At 37.4% G+C, this 19,351-nt stretch overlaps 1 protein-coding gene and 1 pseudogene across 1 annotated transcript in view; both read right to left on the bottom strand.

The window, feature by feature from the left end:
* The window catches only part of KCND2 (potassium voltage-gated channel subfamily D member 2), a 498,620-nt gene that overhangs the window by 421,600 nt on the left and 57,669 nt on the right, over positions 1-19,351 (bottom strand). The window lies entirely within an intron of this gene.
* Positions 4,320-19,351, bottom strand: part of LOC122905272 — a 70,770-nt pseudogene continuing 55,738 nt past the window's right edge.

Below are 19,351 nucleotides of genomic sequence, written 5' to 3'. Positions count from 1 at the left end.
TACTGAATGGAGAAGATATCTGCACATGATATATCCAATTAGGGGTTAATATCCAAAATATATAAAGAATGTATACAACTCAACATGGAAAAAATTAATAAATAATCTGATTTAAAAAATGGGCAGAGGATCTGAATAGACATTTTTTCCAATGAGGACATAGAGATGGCTAAGAGGCACATGAAAAGATGCTCAACATCATTCAAAACGAGAGTGAGATATCACTTCACATCTGTCAGAATGGTTAAAATAAAAAACACAAGAAATAATAAGTGTTGGTGAGGATGTGGAAAAAAAGGAACCCTTGTGCACTACTGGTAGGAATGCAAGTTGGTATAGCCACTGTGGAAAACAGTATGGAGACTCCTCTAAATATTAAAAAATAGAAATATCTTATGATCCAGTAATCCCACTACTGGGTATTTACCCAAAGAAATTGAAAATACTAATTTGAAAAGATATATGCATCCCTATGTTTATTGTAGCATTATTTACAATAGCCAAGATATGGAAGCAACCTAGTGTCCATCCATAGATAAATGCATAAAGAGTGATATACAATGGGATATTACTCAAACACAAAAAAGAAAAAAAGAATGAAATCTTTCCATTTGCAACAACATGGATGGACCTAGAAAGTATAATGCTAAGTGGAATAAGTCAGTCATAGGAAGACAAATACCATATAATTTCACTCATATCTGGAATTTAAGAAAGAAAACAAAGAGACAAAGAAAAAAACCAGACTCTTAAACATAGAAAACAAACAGGTGGTTGCCAGAAGAAAAGGAGGTTGGGGAGATTGGTGAAATAGAGAAAGGGGCTTAAGAATACACTTATCTTGATTGAACTTTGAAAAATATAAAGAATTTTTAAATCATTATATTGGACACCTGAGACTAATATAACACTGTATGTTATTTATACACACATATATTCATTCATACATACATATAGATCTATATACCCTTGTCAATCCCACTCCTGCCACCAGTTGGAGATTTTAACAAGTATCCTAGCTGATACTTATGCACTGAATGTATCTCTATGCTTTTCCCCCCTCATCCTGCCAGCCATCTACCATTAGTACGACTTACTGTTTCAGAAAAGTACTCAATTTAAGGAGACCTAGAATAACTATCTCTCTATGAAGGAGGATTTTTGATTTTTGTTAGCTTGATCAAAACTTAGAATCCAAATGGTTTGTGTAATTACACATTTCTAATGTTAATATTATTGCCACTAATTATATTTCTATGTTGATAAGCTATAAGAAAAAAAATAAATTTCTACCACATATGGAACCAGCCTTCAAAGACAGAATGTATCAAGGGACTTGGAAAGAGCTCAAATTAAGCCATATATGACTGCAATGAACAAACAAACAAAAGGAGGTGGCACTTTCATCACAGAAGACAATATGGACAATTTGGGGGAATCTCAAGTCTAGGAGATGATAGTGGGAAAGCAGGGTGATTATTCACAGAATCAGGCTCTCAGATCAGGAAATGTCTATAGCAATTATTCAATATAGTTTCCCATCCTCTCCTTACATAAATTACATAATATTCTTAATAAGAGGTGTGATGGCTTCTGATTGAATACTTCTCATGACAAATAAATGAGAAGGGGAACAAAAAAATAAAACAACCTGTAACTATATACCACCTTAAATAATAGGGTTAAGCAAAAAATAACTAGGATATTTCCTTACACCACACACAAAAATAGATTCAAAATGGATTAAGGACCTCAATGTGAGAAAGAAATCCATCAAAATCCTTGAGGAGAACACAGGCAGCAACCTCTTCGACCTCAGCCGCAGCAACATCTTTCTAGGAACATCGCCAAAGGCAAGGGAAGCAAAGGCAAAAATGAACTTTTGGGATTTCATCAAAATCAAAAGCTTTTGCACAGCAAAGGAAACAGTTAACAAAACCGAAAGACAACTGACAGAATGGGAGAAGATATTTGCAAACGACATATCAGATAAAGGACTAGTGTCCAAAATCTATAAAGAACTTAACAAACTCAACACCCAAAGAACAAATAATCCAATCAAGAAATGGGCAGAGGACATGAACAGACGTTTCTGCAAAGAAGACATCCAGATGGCCAACAGACACATGAAAAAGTGCTCCATATCACTCGGCATCAGGGAAATACAAATCAAAACCACAATGAGATATCACCTCACACCAGTCAGAATGGCTAAAATCAACAAGTCAGGAAATGACAGATGCTGGCGAGGATGTGGAGAAAGGGGAACCCTCCTACACTGTTGGTGGGAGTGCAAGCTGGTGCAACCACTCTGGAAAACAGCATGGAGGTTCCTCAAAATGTTGAAAATAGAACTGCCCTATGACCCAGCAATTGCACTACTGGGAATTTACCCTAAAGATACAAACATAGTGATCCAAAGGGGCACGTGCACCCGAATGTTTATAGCAGCAATGTCCACAATAGCCAAACTATGGAAAGAACCTAGATGTCCATCAACAGATGAATGGATCAAGAAGATGTGGTATATATACACAATGGAATACTGTGCAGCCATCAAAAGAAACGAAATCTTGCCATTTGCAACAACATGGATGGAACTAGAGCGTATCATGCTTAGCGAAATAAGTCAAGCGGAGAAAGACAACTATCATATGATCTCCCTGATATGAGGGAGTGGTGATGCAACATGGGGGCTTAAGTGGGTAGGAGAAGAATCCATGAAACAAGATGGGATAGGGAGGGAGACAAACCATAAGTGACTCTTAATCTCACGAAACAAACTGTGGGTTGCTGGGGGGAGGGGGGTTGGGAGAAAGGGGGTAGGGTTATGGACATTGGGGAGGGTATGTGCTTTTGGGTAAATTGGAAGGGGAGATGAACCATGAGAGACTATGGACTCTGAAAAACAATCTGAGGGGTTTGAAGTGGCGGGGGGGTGGGAGGTTGGGGTACCAGGTGGTGGGTATTATAGAGGGCACAGCTTGCATGGAGCACTGGGTGTGGTGAAAAAATAATGAATACTGTTTTTCTGAAAATAAATACATTGGAAAAAAAAATAACTAGGATATAAAAAAATAAGTAGGATATATAGTTTTGAGTTTTTATGTTATGATATGTTTACTTCTTTGCAATATTAGTTGTGTTACTACTTCTTTGTGCTTCCCTAAATTTGATTAAGTATTTGAGCCAAATAAAACAAAACTCATGATTAATATGAATGTAGTAATTAAACTGTGCTTCTAATGCAGTAACTTGAGGGAAGTTTTACTATGAAATGGCAATTCCCATACTATTGCTGCCAGTGAAGGGAAGAAAAAAGTAAATTAAAAGAAAAAAAAAAAGCCACAGAAAATCAAGTCTTGCTATCAGGGTCATTTATATGCCTCCCATGTGGATCACTCACCTTTTTTTTTAAGGCTTAAAATGTATTTTAATAAGTTTACTGCATTACTGCTACATTTCTCAGGAAAACTCCAAAGACATCAGGGACAAATCAAACATGGTACACCAATTAAAAAAAAAAAAATGCACAACATAACTACCTAGGATAGGCAAGGGTAAGAGCAACTGTCCAACCTTCAGCACATAGTAACCTTGCTCCCAAGATTGTACTAGGCCTATCAAGAAATCTGTGAACAGCAACATCACAGACACAAAAGGGCCATTCCTGGGTTGTCCTTACCCAAGAAAAAAGTTGGAGGCAACTTAACACAAGATTTTTTAAAAGATACACTCCAAATGAAAATCTCTAAGAGAAAATGTCTTCCTTAGGACATAAGGGGTAATACATGGGATATAATAGAACCATATGTATCTTGTCTGTGAACTCTGTGGACATTTGCCTGAATTCCCACCTGTGAGTGAATGGAACAATGGGACTAAGGTCACTGGGGGAGGTTTGGTTTTGTGGTGTATGTGGCAGTGTCTCTGGGTTTCCAGGGTATAAGAACAAGAAAGCAAATACAACAGGATGAGTAAAGAATGGAATGATCAAGATTAATGGGAGCTCTAACTGGATCCATTTTGCCATAGTTCCTCCCCACCCACACCCCCAGGCCCTCAACAATCAAGGGAGACTTCAGAAATGCACCACACAGAATCAACTTGTTAAATGATATATCACACAGAACTGATTTGTTAAATATTGCCCCTCCCTCACCCTCAGCCTCCAGCAAACTCCCTCAGAGTAGTGCAGGCAAGGAAGACCCAACTATTGGGAGAAACCCCTAACACTTTTCCATGGCAGAATTCAGGCTAGGCTAGGGTCCTTCTTTTAAGGGTTTATGGGAAACTAGACATGGAGATTTTTGTTAGTATCAGAGATGTTCATCTGGAGCAAATTCAGCTCCAGGAGCTGCATGGTTGAACGCAGGGTGGGGGAGAGGTGGGCTTCCACTAATTGCCCCAATTTCTTCCACTGTAGCAGCTGGGCCAAAGCGTTCAGTTGTTGGTGGGGTCAATCGCAAGGTTCCATCTGGCATAATGGTGACAGGTCCTGGAGGAGCTGTGCCAGCTGGCACTGGAGCAGGGGCACAGTGACTCTGTTGTTGATGCCCACAGCATCTCCCATTGCCTCCCGGCCCATCTGTATCTCCTGTTCTCTTCCCTCAGGGCACATTCCCTTGAATCCTTCCCGCTGTAACTGCCTCATTTCTTGCTGTTGCCGCCGCATCTCCTTCTCACAGCGCCTGCGCTCCTCCTCCCGTCTGAGCTCCAGTTGCTTCCATTTTTGCCTTTCTTGGTTGTGCAGCGCTTCCATCCTCCAAAGTTCTTGATGCTACATCAAATCCTGTCTCATGAGCATGAGCTGGTGTCATGGCGGGCAGCCTCCATCTCCAGCTTCTCACCAGTTCCTTGATGCTGCGGTCCACTTGGTCCTGCTGCTGCTTCTCCGTCTCAGTGAGTGCCTTCCAGCACGTGGCATACTCATACTCCGAGGAGCCAGGCTGTGCAGATTTGGGTGGCTGCTCTCACTCCATGTGAAATGGCTGGTTCTTTATCCCCAGCTTCTGGGGAAGTCCGTCTTCATCATCCAGCTGGTCCATGGGCTCCACAGTCACAGGCTGAGTAAATACGGTCAGCAGGAAGGAGCCTTCGCTACACCTGTCCAGAGCTTTCTGAGCAGCTGGCTTCCCTGAGAATTCAAGTTCTTTCCCCTGGGGGCCTTTCTCGATCATCCACAGTGACGACAGCCCTTTCCAACTGGCCAAACATGGAAAAGGCTTCCTCCAGCAGTTCGTTGGAAACACACCAAGGACGGTTTCGGACCACACTGGGTGCCGCTGCTGCAGGCAAAGCACACACTCAGCTGCTTTCCATGGAGCGGCACATTGTCCAGCTCTGCGTGCGAGAGCTCCCCTAGTTCCTGTTTGCCAGCGGATAGAGCCAAAGCCCTTCTCCTTATGAATGAAGACTCCACTTGCCATCCCTTATTTCTCAAAGAGTTTCCTCGTCTCATCCTCAGTGAGGTCAGGAGGAGGACTGCCCACAAAGAGCTGGTTGTGTTGGGTGAAGGTCTTCTCTCCTGGTCTCCTAAAATTCTTCAGGTTAATAGTCAAGAGTTCATTTTGGCTGTGGGCTTGTTGTCCATTTGCGGGTCCTGGTGGTGGTGGCTGCTGCTGTCGCTGCTGCTGGTGACGCTGATGATGCTTCCTTGGAGTACGGCTTTGCTTCTCTGAGTTAAAGGTTTTGTTGCATTTTGCACCTTTTTATCGACTGTTCTCTCGGCAGAGTAACAGCAACACGCTTGTCCTCTTGGATTACTTCTTAAAACCAGTTCTACTCCCTCAGCCTTGACCTTCTCAGTGGAGGAGGAGTGTCACCTGACAGAAACTTGGCACAGTCCACCTCTGGTGATTTTCACATCCACCTTGGAAAATGGATTCCTAAACCAAAATGTTATTCTATTCTGGAGGACAGAGTTAGGGTAGAGGGAGAATCTAGTTTTTCTTTATTTACTGCAGCACCAATTAACATCTTATGCCTAAAGAACTTACATACCAGGAAGACTCATGATATTTTACCATGTTGAGTCCTGGGGGTGATGCAAATAAATTAAAGCTACTGGTGACCCAAGTACCTGTGCGAATTTTAAGATGAAGTGAGACACATATTCTTGTCCCTATCCGAGGACAAGTTTCCAGAGTGGAATACCCTTACACAATAATTATGGGGCCAAGACCCTTAGCATAAACACTAGATATGGAAAATATGGTTTTATCGACTGTCATTGAATGGCTGGTTTACATGCTCTCAAAAGGTAATTTTTACTCCTGAAAATGCATCCTCCAAGTCAGGAACAATTATCATCTCTCTGTAAGGACACTAGTTGACCTATGTTTCTTCAAAATGGCATCTGTTCAAATACTTCAAAATTTCTATTTTGATGCTTGAATATATTATTCTTTAGGCTAAACTGCCATGCTCTTTTACCTCTTTTGATGCTGATATGATATGAAACCCCCTGTTTCTTCTTCTAAACTTAGGTTGATCCATGTTCCTTTTAAAGAGCTATACGTTGTAACAAAAAACAAAATAAAAATGACTTCAAATGTTAAAAAAGTGTATTATCTCAAGAACCTAGTTTCTCCCACCACTACACTGCAGCAGACAAAATTCTGATTATAATTCATTTACATAAGCTAAAAATGATTATATTTACATGGTATTTTAAAATAATCATTTTTAAACTTACTCACAAGTTGTTAAGATCTAAAGTGCCAAAAGATGTTTTGGAAAGTGTTTTGGAAAATGGCCCTCAGAGATTGTCTGGAGATGCATGAAATGAAGTAGTAGTTTGGCAACAATAATGTATTTTTATTAATGTAAATAGCTAATTCTACTGATCCAGTATCATTGTTATTATAGGTAGAATTGGTTAGTTGAAATATCTGTGTTGATTAAAACAAAAGAATAATTGTAATATAATCGGTTAAATTTCAGAGAGTCAGAATTTATATCATCAGTGGACTATATTTTGGAAAAAAAAATAATACTTAGATTCTTCCCACAATTTTTTTTCTTGTATTTTTCTTACCCTTCAAACTGTGCCATATGGCAAAGGTCCTAAAACACTTTCTTGGAAACTGTCTGTTTATTTCATTAAGATTTGGGTTGCTTTTCAACAAATGGGGCAGAATTTCTAAGAATCTGTCTATGTTTTATCATCCATTTCTTCTGGCGATTGACAGTAACCATCTGCAGGTGTAGAAAGAAACTAAACCTTAATGGGACCCAGCCAAGTAGTAAAGTTTCATTTGAATACAATTACATCAATTAATCTGTAGTTGCAATCTCTTTTTTAGAAACAGATAATGTTTCATTTATTTCTTGCAATAAACTAATGAAAAAGTCACCGAACAAATTATGAATTTCCTTTCCAGATAATGTAATCCTGCTGAGCGTCAACTGCACATCAGAATTAATATACAGAAGTGGTTCAAACAGGGTAGGATCCAGGTCTCCCTTCCTCCAGCTCCACGCACTTCCAATGGACAGAGGACACTGTAGGGAATGCTTATCATAAAGACTGATTCTAGAAGGTAGCCAAAACACTGAAGACTATTCATAGCAACTCTGGGTGAGTGTATTGATTTACATAATTTAAAATAGTATGTGAAGTAAAGTAATTTTGAATGTGTTAAAAAGCTGTCTTTATTATCTTGCTAAATTTTTGTTTGCTTAATTACGAAAGATTGTCTAGTTCCCTTTTCACTTAATAAAATGATTTTGTATGAGCCTTTATGTAAAATTTTCAACCATTTAGGCTCTAGAAACTAAAGTAGGCCATTGATTAATGCCATTTTTTTTTTTTAAGAAAGAGGAAGAGAGAAATTTTAAGCAACCAAGTAACAGTGAGCTTTTATAATTTGTTTCTCTTTTGTACAGCTCTTCATGTGGTCATCTAGAGCAGGTTTCTGTCCCAAGTTTTATGAAAGACTCCTTTAAAAGAAGCTCCAAACTGGGATGCCAGAGTATTAAACATTCAGCAAAGCATTTAAGAAAAGTACGGGATATAAAGACTTCAATAGCCATTCATTTATACTGGAAACACGACTTGATTAAATGAAAAGCTAACTGTATTTGGGTTTCTTACATTTAATAAAGAACCTTCCAACTAATGTCAGCCAGATCTACCTACTTTTTCTTACTTGACATAATTAGTACCCTCAATCCTGTTTCACAAATGTTATCATTGATTTATAAGCACAAACAAAATATATGTGGCTTATTGCTTAATGACTTAAACTTGACAATCCTAAATATAAGCTTTCATATGCCACAAAAGGAGCTGATCATTGGCTTCAAGTTAGGAACATTTAAAAGATGATCCCATAAGTGGCTATTTGCATTTCTGTGGTATTTTAAGGTGTGACTGTTTTATTATTGTTTTAAAGATTTTATTTATTTATTTGTCAGAGAGAGAGGGAGAGAGAGTGAGCACAGGCAGGCAGAGAGGCAGGCAGAGGGAGAAGCAGGCTCCCTGCCGAGCAAGGAGCCCGATGTGGGACTCGATCCCAGGACGCTGGGATCATGACCTGAGCCGAAGGCAGCTGCTTAACCAACTGAGCCACCCAGGCGTCCCGTTTTATTATTGTTTTAATTTGATAGAGGATAAAGAGTGGCTTCTGATGTTCACTTGCTTATTTTACATTCTACTGATGCTACTGCTGTAGACATTGGAGATAATCAGTAATATCAACTTACGTTCAGTGGCACTGCAGGTGGAGGGGGGTTGATATACAAAATGTTAAAACAACAGAAAGAACAAAAAGGTAAAATGAGCACATGGAAGGAGGTCTTCACAACATTCCTGCTTCCATAGAGGAGGTGATTAATGGGATTAAAAAAAAAAAAAAGAAAGCAGAGCAGAAGGATGGGACACAAGTGAAATTTTAAAAGGACAAACGAAAAAGGAGGGAGGCTATGGCTAGAGAGAAAGGGGTAAAATTAGGGTATTTTGCAATCTTAGAACTGAAGTACCTGGTTGGCTCAGTCAATAGAGCACATGACTCTTGTTGTGAGTTCAAGCCCCACCAATTTTGGGCAAAGATTTTACTTAAAAAGAAAACAACAACAAAAACTTAGGGGTCCCTGGGTGGTGCAGTCATCTGAATATTCAACTCTTGGGACACAGAATATTGCACTTAAATGTGCAGCCAAAGCTTCATGGTGACTTTAGAGAATTCTTCAGATTTTTTTCACTTACTTCAGAAGAGCTACAAGACAATTTATTATGGTGGCCTTTTTCTTTTAGCATGACAAATACTTACATGCTGTGTTAGAAGATAAATTATAAGCATAGGTACTCTGTTATACTCATTGTTAATTTCTTCAGTTACTTGTGGTGTTATGAAAGCTAAAACAAAGCAAAAACACTGATCTGATTGTTTCTGCTAACATGATAAATGCTACCAAAATGCCTTTCTAATCCCTTTCCTAACTACACACTACCTTCTTCTTCTCTCTCACCTTCTTTTCTTCCTTTCCTTTCCCTCTCCTTCCTTCTTCTCTGTCTCTGTCTCTTTCTTTTTCTTTTTCTCTCTTTCTTCCTTAGGAAAAACACACCCAGTACCCCAGGCCAAGGAAAAAAGTAATTTTGAAAACTACCAAAAGTTTAGAACTATTAAAAACAGAATATTTCTTAAAGGATAAAAATGAAAAGGGCCTTACTTTGATCCTTTTTCATTATAAGTTACAATCATAAAATGACTAAATGAGAATTAAAATAATATTAATTTGTGTTAATGTTACTATTTATTTGTACTAATAAAAGTGAGGAAGTTCAATAAGATATGATTAAAATTTAAATCTGAAAATAATGTTTTCTTAAATGTTTCAAGCTATCCTGGCTATTAAACTTTAATAGTGTAAAAAGCTAAAATGCAGGAAAATGAATGATGAAGAACAAAAGTCATGCAATGCAATTTTTAAGGTTATTTTTAACTTAATTTTCTTGTTATTTTTATCTTCAGATCAAACCTGTTTCATTTCTCAGTTCAATTTCAGTTACATTTGTATGTAGATTTTACATAGTTAACAACATTGATAGTCTATAATCCATTTTAAAAATCCTTTCTGAGGTGTTGAAAGCATCCTGCTTTATTTAGAAACAGTAGCATAAAAATAATGAAATACCCAAATATCTACATATATTAATTTCTCTGCACCTGCATGATTGTTCTATCATTTTTCACATTCTAAAATGGAACTCATCCATCAGTTTGATATGAGCACATAAGCGTAGTTTCTTGTGCCTTTTGCTTATTTCATCAGCTTCATGTTTGGGTTTGATAAAAAGAAAAAACGGTATATTAAAAATAGTAATGTTAGCTAATGCTTACTGATTTTTTTTTTTTTTAATGTGCAAGGCACTTTTCTAAGTATTTAAAATAAAGACTCATTTTGCCCTTAAAACATCCATCTAGAGTAGGTATTTCATGATCCTAATTTTATAGAGGAAGAAACTGACACATTAAAAAGTATAAGCAACTTGCCCAAATTTCCCATACTAATGAATGGGGAGCTGGGTTCCCAGCCAGTCTATGTTCTAGTGTGCCATCAATATACTCCCTATATAGATCTTGTTTTATTTACAGCAAAACAAAAGGAACAAATAAAAAAAAATACTTCTAAATGGTGAATATTAATGGAGCATTCCACCAAAGAATCTATAGATGTAAAGTACATCGTAGTATATGCTGCCTTTAAATCATGAATAAACAACATGGAGCCTGGATGAATTTGCAGCATAATCAGCAAGAATTTGCCACATTTTTCTAAAATCAGAAATTCTGGGGCACCTGGGTGGTTCAGTGGGTTAAAGCCTCTGCCTTTGGCTCAGGTCATGATCCCAGGGTCCTAGGATCCAGCCAGGCATGGGGCTCTCTGCTTAGCAGGGAGCCTGCTTCTTCCCTTCTCTCGCTCTGCCTGCCTCTCTGCCTACTTACGATCTGTCTGTCAAATAAATAAATAAAATCTTTAAATAAATAAATAAATAAATAAAAATAAAATCAGAAATTCATCCAACTCTGTATAACTCCCCATTGTGTGGATAAAAGCAGGAAGAACTTCCTTCATTGCCAACAAAGAATCGGTTATTTGACATCTAGAGTGGCCTGTTTAAGGACAGTGTAGAAGTTTTTATCAAATCACTGCAAATGCCAGAACTCAGATTATAGCTCATTCATTGTCAAAAAGGTCTTGAGAAAGCAGGAGTGCAAGATCAGAAAATACAAAATGACAAGAAAAAAGATATGTGTCCTCCTTTTATTTGCCAAAAATCCTCCATTTTCTATAGGGGAAAGCAAAAGAGATCTCCTTTAAATTCATTAAATTTTGTATTTTCACAAAAACAACATCAGAATAAACTCTTGGGAGATGTAACTGAATTTTGAAATGGCAAGGAAAATTCACATTAAGGTTCTGAATCAGAAAGTATGCATGCATATAAATACATAATAAGTTAGTTACATTTTCATTATCTTGTAATTTCTTCTTACCACATAATATTATTTTATTTCCATGACAGTAGACTACAGTAGCTGTCCATTAGGTAGGTTAAGGGGATTCATAACTGAATTAAGACAGGGCAAATAAGTAACCAATTGAATAATTTATAGTGAGATATTTTTATGGCATTTCCCAGATGACTTTAGTGAGATAAAAAAAAACAATGTTAAAAAGTACTGAAAGCTGAGTTTCACAAATATCAAAAATATACTTATTGATAAATCATCTATTAATTCACACAATTTATATGATAAAGAGCATACCACAAAAACAAATTTGAATGTATATTTTTTGTTTATTTATTTTTATTTTTTTGAGCGAGCAGGGGCATGAGGGGCAAAAGGAGATAGAGAGAATCATGGAACCCAATGTAGGGCTCCATCTCAGAACCCTGAGATCACACCTGAATTAAAATCAAGAGTTGGAGGCTTAACGGATTGAGTCACCCATATGGCCCTTGAATGTGTATTTAGACTCCTAATACTTGAGGGAAATGAAAGGGCTGTTAATATGCCTATGCTTCTCATACATAAACTTGTTATTTTCCTATTTTGAAGCTAAGAACCAAAATGTGAATATCAAAGATAAGCAACCTATAGAAATTTCCCCCATTTCTTGATAATATTCCTGCCTTTCTTTAGGGTTGAGAGACATTTTATGTACTTATTCACTCACTTATTCATTCATTTATTATTTAAGATAAATTGTCTCCTCCTGAAGCTGTAATTCAACATATCCATCTATTCATAGCATAAGCTTAAGCATGCTTATGTTTGAAACAGACAATCCTGGTTTGCTTCCCAGTCTTCCTATTTACCAGCTAAATGGCTGTTGCCAAATTACTTCATAACCACCAAGTTCCTCACTTATAATGTGAGAATAATACTAGGGTGGTTCTAAAGATTAAATGAGGTAAGACAGTATAGCAAAAAGTAAATATTCAGTAAGTATTATTGACTGTTGAGTAAAAAAACTAATAATGAATTTGGCTATCTAAGTACTTAGGAAGTCCTTTTATAATGCTTCACAAGACTGTATAACTAAGCAGTGGAAGGTCCATCAACAGAGACTGAACCACTGAAAGAAGCACCACCAAGACCATTTGGGAACGCCAAGACATCACATCATAAAATACAAATAAATTCCAATGACTGTAGTAGCTGGAATAATTATAGGAAGTAACTGAGCGAAATCAAAATATATGTCTTGGTAGGTATGTGTTATAGACTGTAGTAGTTACTCAGTGAGATGGGAGACAACACCAAATCTGTGGAATGAGTGACACATGCGCTGTGGCATGCTTTCAAATTGCACTAAAACAGAAAGGACTCAGTGGGAAGGTAATCGGATTATGGAATAGATATTTTCACAAAGTTTTACATATAACTTAATTAAAAATAAATTCCCCTAACTTTCAAATGATCTGGGGCAAGTTTTTTTTTGTTTTTAATTATGTTTTTAACTTTCTAAAAGAAGTCACCTTCTATAGGGAGAGTGATTATCTCTGTATACTTCTTTCGAAAACCTGAGTTTGCATATCTTCCCACTCCTTCATGATGAAACAGGGTTGAGTAAATACAACAAAGGCTACAAAGGTGTCAAAAAGTATATTATGTGCCTCATATTAGAATTTATTATTTCCTGGGACGCCTGGGTGGCTCAGTTGGTTAAGTGGCTGCCTTCGCTCAGGTGGTGATCCCAGCGTCCTGGGTTCAAGTCCCACATCTGGCGGGCTCCTTGCTCAGCAGGAAGCCTGCTTCTCCCTCTGCCTGCCATTCAGTCTGCCTGTGCTCGCTTTCTCTCTCTCTCTCTCTCTGACAAATAAATAAATAAATAATCTTTTTAAAAAAAAGAATTTATTATTTCCTATAATTTTATTAACTTATAAATTTCTTTAGTTGTCGCAATTGGGATTGATTCTAACAAACAAAATTTTGTCTGTAGTCTTGAAACAGTGAATCCCATTTAGTTTTAGGAGAGTAACTCTTGATGCAAGAGGAGAGAGAGAATTCTAAACATTAACTAGTTTGTAGAAGAAGCATTTTAAATAAATGGGGAGATGAAAATTTTTACAAACATATTCTGAATTTAGTAATCATTAAGGTTTCTTCCTAGAGCTGTGTCTGAAAACTCATCTTGGGACATCTGCATCTTAAAGGTTTAATGCACCTCCTTTAAGTGAGTTGGGGGAAATCGGAGTGGGAGACAAATCATGAGACACTGTGGATTCTGAGAAACAAAACTGAGGGTTTTGGAGGGGAGGGGAGCTAGGGGTTGGGTGAGTCTGGTGGTGAATATTAAGGAGGGCACATATTGCATGGAGCATTGGGTGTGGTGCATCAACAATGAATTTTGGAACACTGAAAAAAAATAAAATAAAATGAAAAAAAAATACTATCTGTAATCTCTAAAGGCCTTTTATGCTAACAAAACACCATTAGTAACTATATGCAAATTCACACCCTGAATTCTAGAATAAACACTTCCAGAAGTTCTTAAACTACATTTTCCTTAACTTTTGAGCCTAAATTTAAGTAATTTGGCGAGCCTTGTAGACTGCATATTTTATGGCAATGTGGAAGTTTTATTATCAAAAAAGAGTAACACTTTCACATCTGAAAAAAAAGCCCTTTTTTCTTCCTATTGTCCCACACAATTATCATTAAATATTTATTGACTAAGTACTTGATTTTTTTATCCTAGCTCCACCACCCTCTCAGCTGGATGTTAATATAGCAGGCTACACTTGTTTTGGTCAGAACCATATACCTAACACACAGTTCAGAAATTGGCACTCACCCACTGATCAATGTTTATTGAAGGCCTATTGCTGTGTAGGCATAGTTAGTAGTACAAGGAATCATCCAGGTGAACCGTGTCACTGCTTTCTTGCAGTTCACATTCTTGTGAGCAAGAGAGAAAATAAACAAATAAGCTCTCTACGTATTTGCAAAGCATGTGAAAGAACAAACTGAATAAATATTGAACAAAAAATTAAATACCAAATCTCTATTCTCTATTCTGATGATCATTATCTTGTACAACTTCCTCAAAGAGGTCTAATTCTCCAGTTTGGAGACCAAATAAAGTATGTCTCCCCTACCATAATAGACTATCAATTATTTTTTATTTTACTTCCATATGTATATATATACATGGATGTGTATGCACATTTATGCATATTGTTGTAATTTGAATGAGTCACTTTAAGAAGCAGATTAATCCAAATATTATATGTAATCCCTTTTCCTTTTGAATTTTTTTGAGTTAAGACAGAAATTTCTACTTTTTCTTTCTTTCTATTTTTTGTTTTTTGTTTTGTTTTTGTTTTCGTTTTGGTCAGATGTCCAGGATCAAAGTATAAAACAAATATCATTTTTCTATACTACTCTGTCATAAAGTAATGAAACATTTATCATTGAGCTACACTAAAAAGGTTATGTTCAATTTATCAGAGTGCTCTGCTCAGGCAGCTCAAAAGAAGAGTAGGCCTCATCAGCACACGAGTGTTCTGAGTCATCTTTCCCAATCAAAGGATTACACATTTAACGTATCCATTGAGAGTCATATAAAAATATACATATGTAAACTCAATATAAATATTTAAATTTATATACAAATGATAGTTTAATAATATAGTAACTTAAGAAAGTAGAATGTGCCCAGAGACACTTTCATTTGTAAGTTTCTATGTGAGCCCAACCATGTTATTTATCAAACTCGTGTTTTTAAAGAAATCAATTTGTACAATTAAGAAAAACTTTGAAAACCAGGGTTCCTAATTTCACTGGTAATTGAACTATTACTCTCATGCCTTCTTGTTGATGTCAGCTTTCTTTTCCTACTGTGAGTACTGGGATTCTTTATGACCAAAGGTCGACCACACATGGAAGCACATGTCAGCACGACCGCCTCGATGTTAATCTCCAAGCCTAGGGTGCTATTTTCAAATGGTCGATTCTACTCTGAAATACTAACAAGTTTTCTGGGGCGCCTGGGTGGCTCAGTGGGTTAAAGCCTCTGCCTTTGGCTCTGGTCATGGTCCAGGCTTCCTGGGATCCAGCCCAGCGTAGGATTCTCTGCTCAGCAGGGAGCCTGCTTCCCTTCTTCTCTCTCTGCCTGCCTCTGCCTACTTGTGATCTCTGTCAAATAAATAAATAAAATCTTAAAAAAAAAAAAAGTTCTGTATCTTTACCAAAACCCTTTATGCCTCCCTAAAAAACATACATATCCAATGTGCATTTTTTTTAGAAATCACAAACATGTGCACACACACAACACACACACACAGACTTTAATAACTCTATTTAGCACTAAAATAACTATGTGCTAACACATTCAGGATCTGTTCTCTTCAGTCCATCTTTTTTTTTTTTTTTTTTAAGACTTTGTTTATTTCAGAGAGAGGGAGTGCATGTATGAGAGAGGGTTCAGGAGCAGGGGAAGGGGCAGAGACAGAAGCAGACTCCTCCTGAGGGAGCCCAGCGAAACGCAAGGCTGCTTGACTTGACTTGACTCCACATGGGGGTCGATCCCAAGACCCCAGGATCATGATCTGAGCTGAAGTCAGAGGCTTAATCAACTGAGCCACCCACGGGCCCCGTCCATTCTGTCTTATGAAAAGAGGCACCCTTTAAAATTGTGTGTCCATATCACTCTCCTGATTAAAATAATTGGCATCTCTCAGTGTCTAACAAAGAAACAAATTCCAAAAAATGCCTTAAATTTCTTGCTAAGACACAACAAACCTTTCACAATCTGACATAGTCTACCTTTCTTAGCCTACATGACTTTCTTCTGTGTGCAGCTCTCTGGCCACACAGAACCAGCTACTGCCTCCAACATACTTATCATTTAAAGCCTATGAATCTTTAAATTTATTCTCTCTACCTATAATATCATTACCCACTTTTTATAGGCATTTTTGAGCAATTTCCTGCTCATATTTTCTCGTTACTATAAATGTCACCTCTTCTGAGTTTCTGTAATGCACTTAAGGCATATTTTATGTATCTCAGCATCTCCTGAATGCCATATTTTGGGTACTCAATAAATGCTTATTGTGTCAATGATTAGTAATAATTGGAATCGATGAGAACAGAAAGACATCCTAAATTTGGTTTCTTCTTTCAAAGACTTCATAATGAAGTATGGAAGAACAAGTGTGTTGGACATAACTAGAACATTAGCTAGCATACGTAAAGGAACTAGAAAGGAAAGTAAAAAACATAGAAAATAAGAGTGTGGATGTGCATCTCTGCTAGGCACAAAGTTATATACCCTCACATGTGGAATCTCCATTTCTGAGATACTTTGATTTAAAGCATAAATACATTATTATAGTTTTCATAATAGAATGCAAACAACAGAAAATATTTAAATATAAAACGTAGAGTACAATAAAATGTTCAATATGCAAGGCTTATTAATATCACAAAAATAAAGACCTTAGGAAAATTATGTTTAAAATCATTAATTTTTCTAGCAGATATTCTAATGATGTACACATGAAAACCATGTCTAGAAAGACAACTATGTAATAATTATAAAAGTGTTTGTCCCAATAATTGCACAAATGCAAATTAAACAATCAACTGCTACTTTTGAATTCAGTCAGTCTGTACTTACCCCACAATACTCTGATTGTTAATATACTTCTACAGTATTCCCTGCTAAATTAAAAGATTGGAAGGCTGGACTGTGGTCTTTAATGATGCATCCATGTGTCTACTACCTAGCAAAACCTACAAATATCTGATGAATGAATTTACTAGTGAACACAGGAATGGAAACGACATCACCGAAAGTTAGGACATACTCTCAAACAATGCATTTTGGACATGGGTTTCAAGCACAGCAACATAGGCGCACTGAACAATCCTTCATTCATTCACAAAGTATTTTGTTGTAGGTTCCAAACACCTCCATAGAGTCTTTTGCCTTAATGTATTAAAAAATGAACTCCTCAGGGCACCAGCGTGGCTCAGTCGGTTGAGTGTCTGCCTTGGGCTCAGGTCATGATCCCAGAGACCCGGATGGAGCCCCGTATCAGGCTTTATGCTCTGGGGAGAGTCGGCTTCTCCTTGTCCCTCTGCTCCACCCCCTGCTCCTGCATGCTCTCTCTTTCTCTCTCTCTCTCTCTCGCTTACCCTCTCTCAAATAAATAAATAAAATCTAAAAAAAAAAAAAAAAAAAAGAACTCCTCTTCAACAAAATGACTGTTCTTGCGTTCTTTGCCTTGTCCTACTCTGAATCTATCTACCAGGTTAGCGCGATCACTGTCCTCCCGCCAACTCCCATTTGCCGTCAGTCATTCTAGCCCTTCGCTTCTCCTTTCTAAGGGCTGTGTCTTTCTCCGTTACTACATCTTCATTCTCATTTTCTTCCTTTTAAGCCATTACAATAAACTCTTAATTGGCTTTTCTGCTTTCAATTTCAAACCACTTCAATCAATTTTCCAAAGCACAGCCACATTGTTACTTCTTGACTCGAAATTCTTTAGCCAGTCCCTGTCTTTGACAGGATAAAGTAAAAGTCCTTTTGTAAAGAGAGAGGTATTTCCCTAATTTGTTGCCCACATGGCTGTGCACTGGCTGCATGGTAGATAAGCTTTACACACACACACACACACACACACATACACACACACGCACACACACACACACTGAACCACAAAGACTACCAGATTCTCACATTTACAGGTTTTGCATCTGTGAGTCCTTGGATACTCTCCAATCTTGAACACCAGGCAGTGCCATATTTATTCTACCAGACCTGACTAAAATGACTTTTCCTTTGTGAATATTTCCTTAATTCCCCCCTGCAGATATGATCCCTCTTCCCTTTTTAACACCCCTGTTACCACTATATAATTCATTATTACACTTCTTACTGTTAGATGTCAGTCACCTACTCAAGTTGCGTCTATCTCTAGTGCCTGGAACATATTCGGTTCTAAAATTACTCATTGTTTATTATCTTTTAAGTGGTACCAACTGACAAAGGAGCTCAAAGTGGAACAGAACCACTCAGACAGTTTGACTCAAGGATTTTTAATTTCTAAAATTTTTAATTTAATTCAAATTTAAAATATTGAAAAATAATTTCAGTATTTTTCTTATCAATCTAAAGCATGATTTTCTTACTTTTCTATTTGCAAACCCTACATTAACACATGCACTTTAATATTTAATGCTGTGATATTGTGATTTATAAGAAAAAAAATGTACATTTGGTCATTCAGATGACCAAAATATATTTCTTGTATATATTTATTTGGTTTTTGTCCAAGGTTCCTGGCTCACCACTCCCAAAACCCTACGAATTTCCTAAGTGTTGAGAATAATAAAGTTATTTTTTGCTATGTTAATGGGGTGACTTTTGGAAAGCACCCAAGGACTGAGGCTGGTTGTCAGAACTGACCATGTGATTAGAGGACTGAAACATTCAGTTTCAGCCCACTCCCCACTCCTACCCTCCAGGGAAGGGGGAGGGGCTGGAGATTCAGTTTAACCACCAGTGGTCAATGATTTAATCAATCATTCCTTTATACTGAAGCATCCATAAAACAAAACAAAACAGAACAAAACAAAATAAAGGGGCTCAGAGAGCGTCCAGGTTGCCGATCACAGGAAGATATGGCAATAGTGGCATGCCTGGAGAGGGCATGGCTGCCCTGTGCCCTTTCTGCAGACCTTGTCCTATGCATTTCTTCTACCTCTCCATTCATACATTATATACTTTTATCATAAACCAATGGTCTAGTAAGTAAAATGTTTGTCTAGGGGCACCTGGGTGGCTCAGTGGGCTCAGGTCATGATCCCAGAGTCCTGGGATC

The sequence above is a fragment of the Neovison vison genome, chromosome 4, assembly GCF_020171115.1.
Source record: "Neovison vison isolate M4711 chromosome 4, ASM_NN_V1, whole genome shotgun sequence".
NCBI lineage: Eukaryota > Metazoa > Chordata > Mammalia > Carnivora > Mustelidae > Neogale > Neogale vison.
Note: the sequence above shows the minus strand (reverse complement) of the source record. Positions and strands in the feature narration are given on the sequence as shown.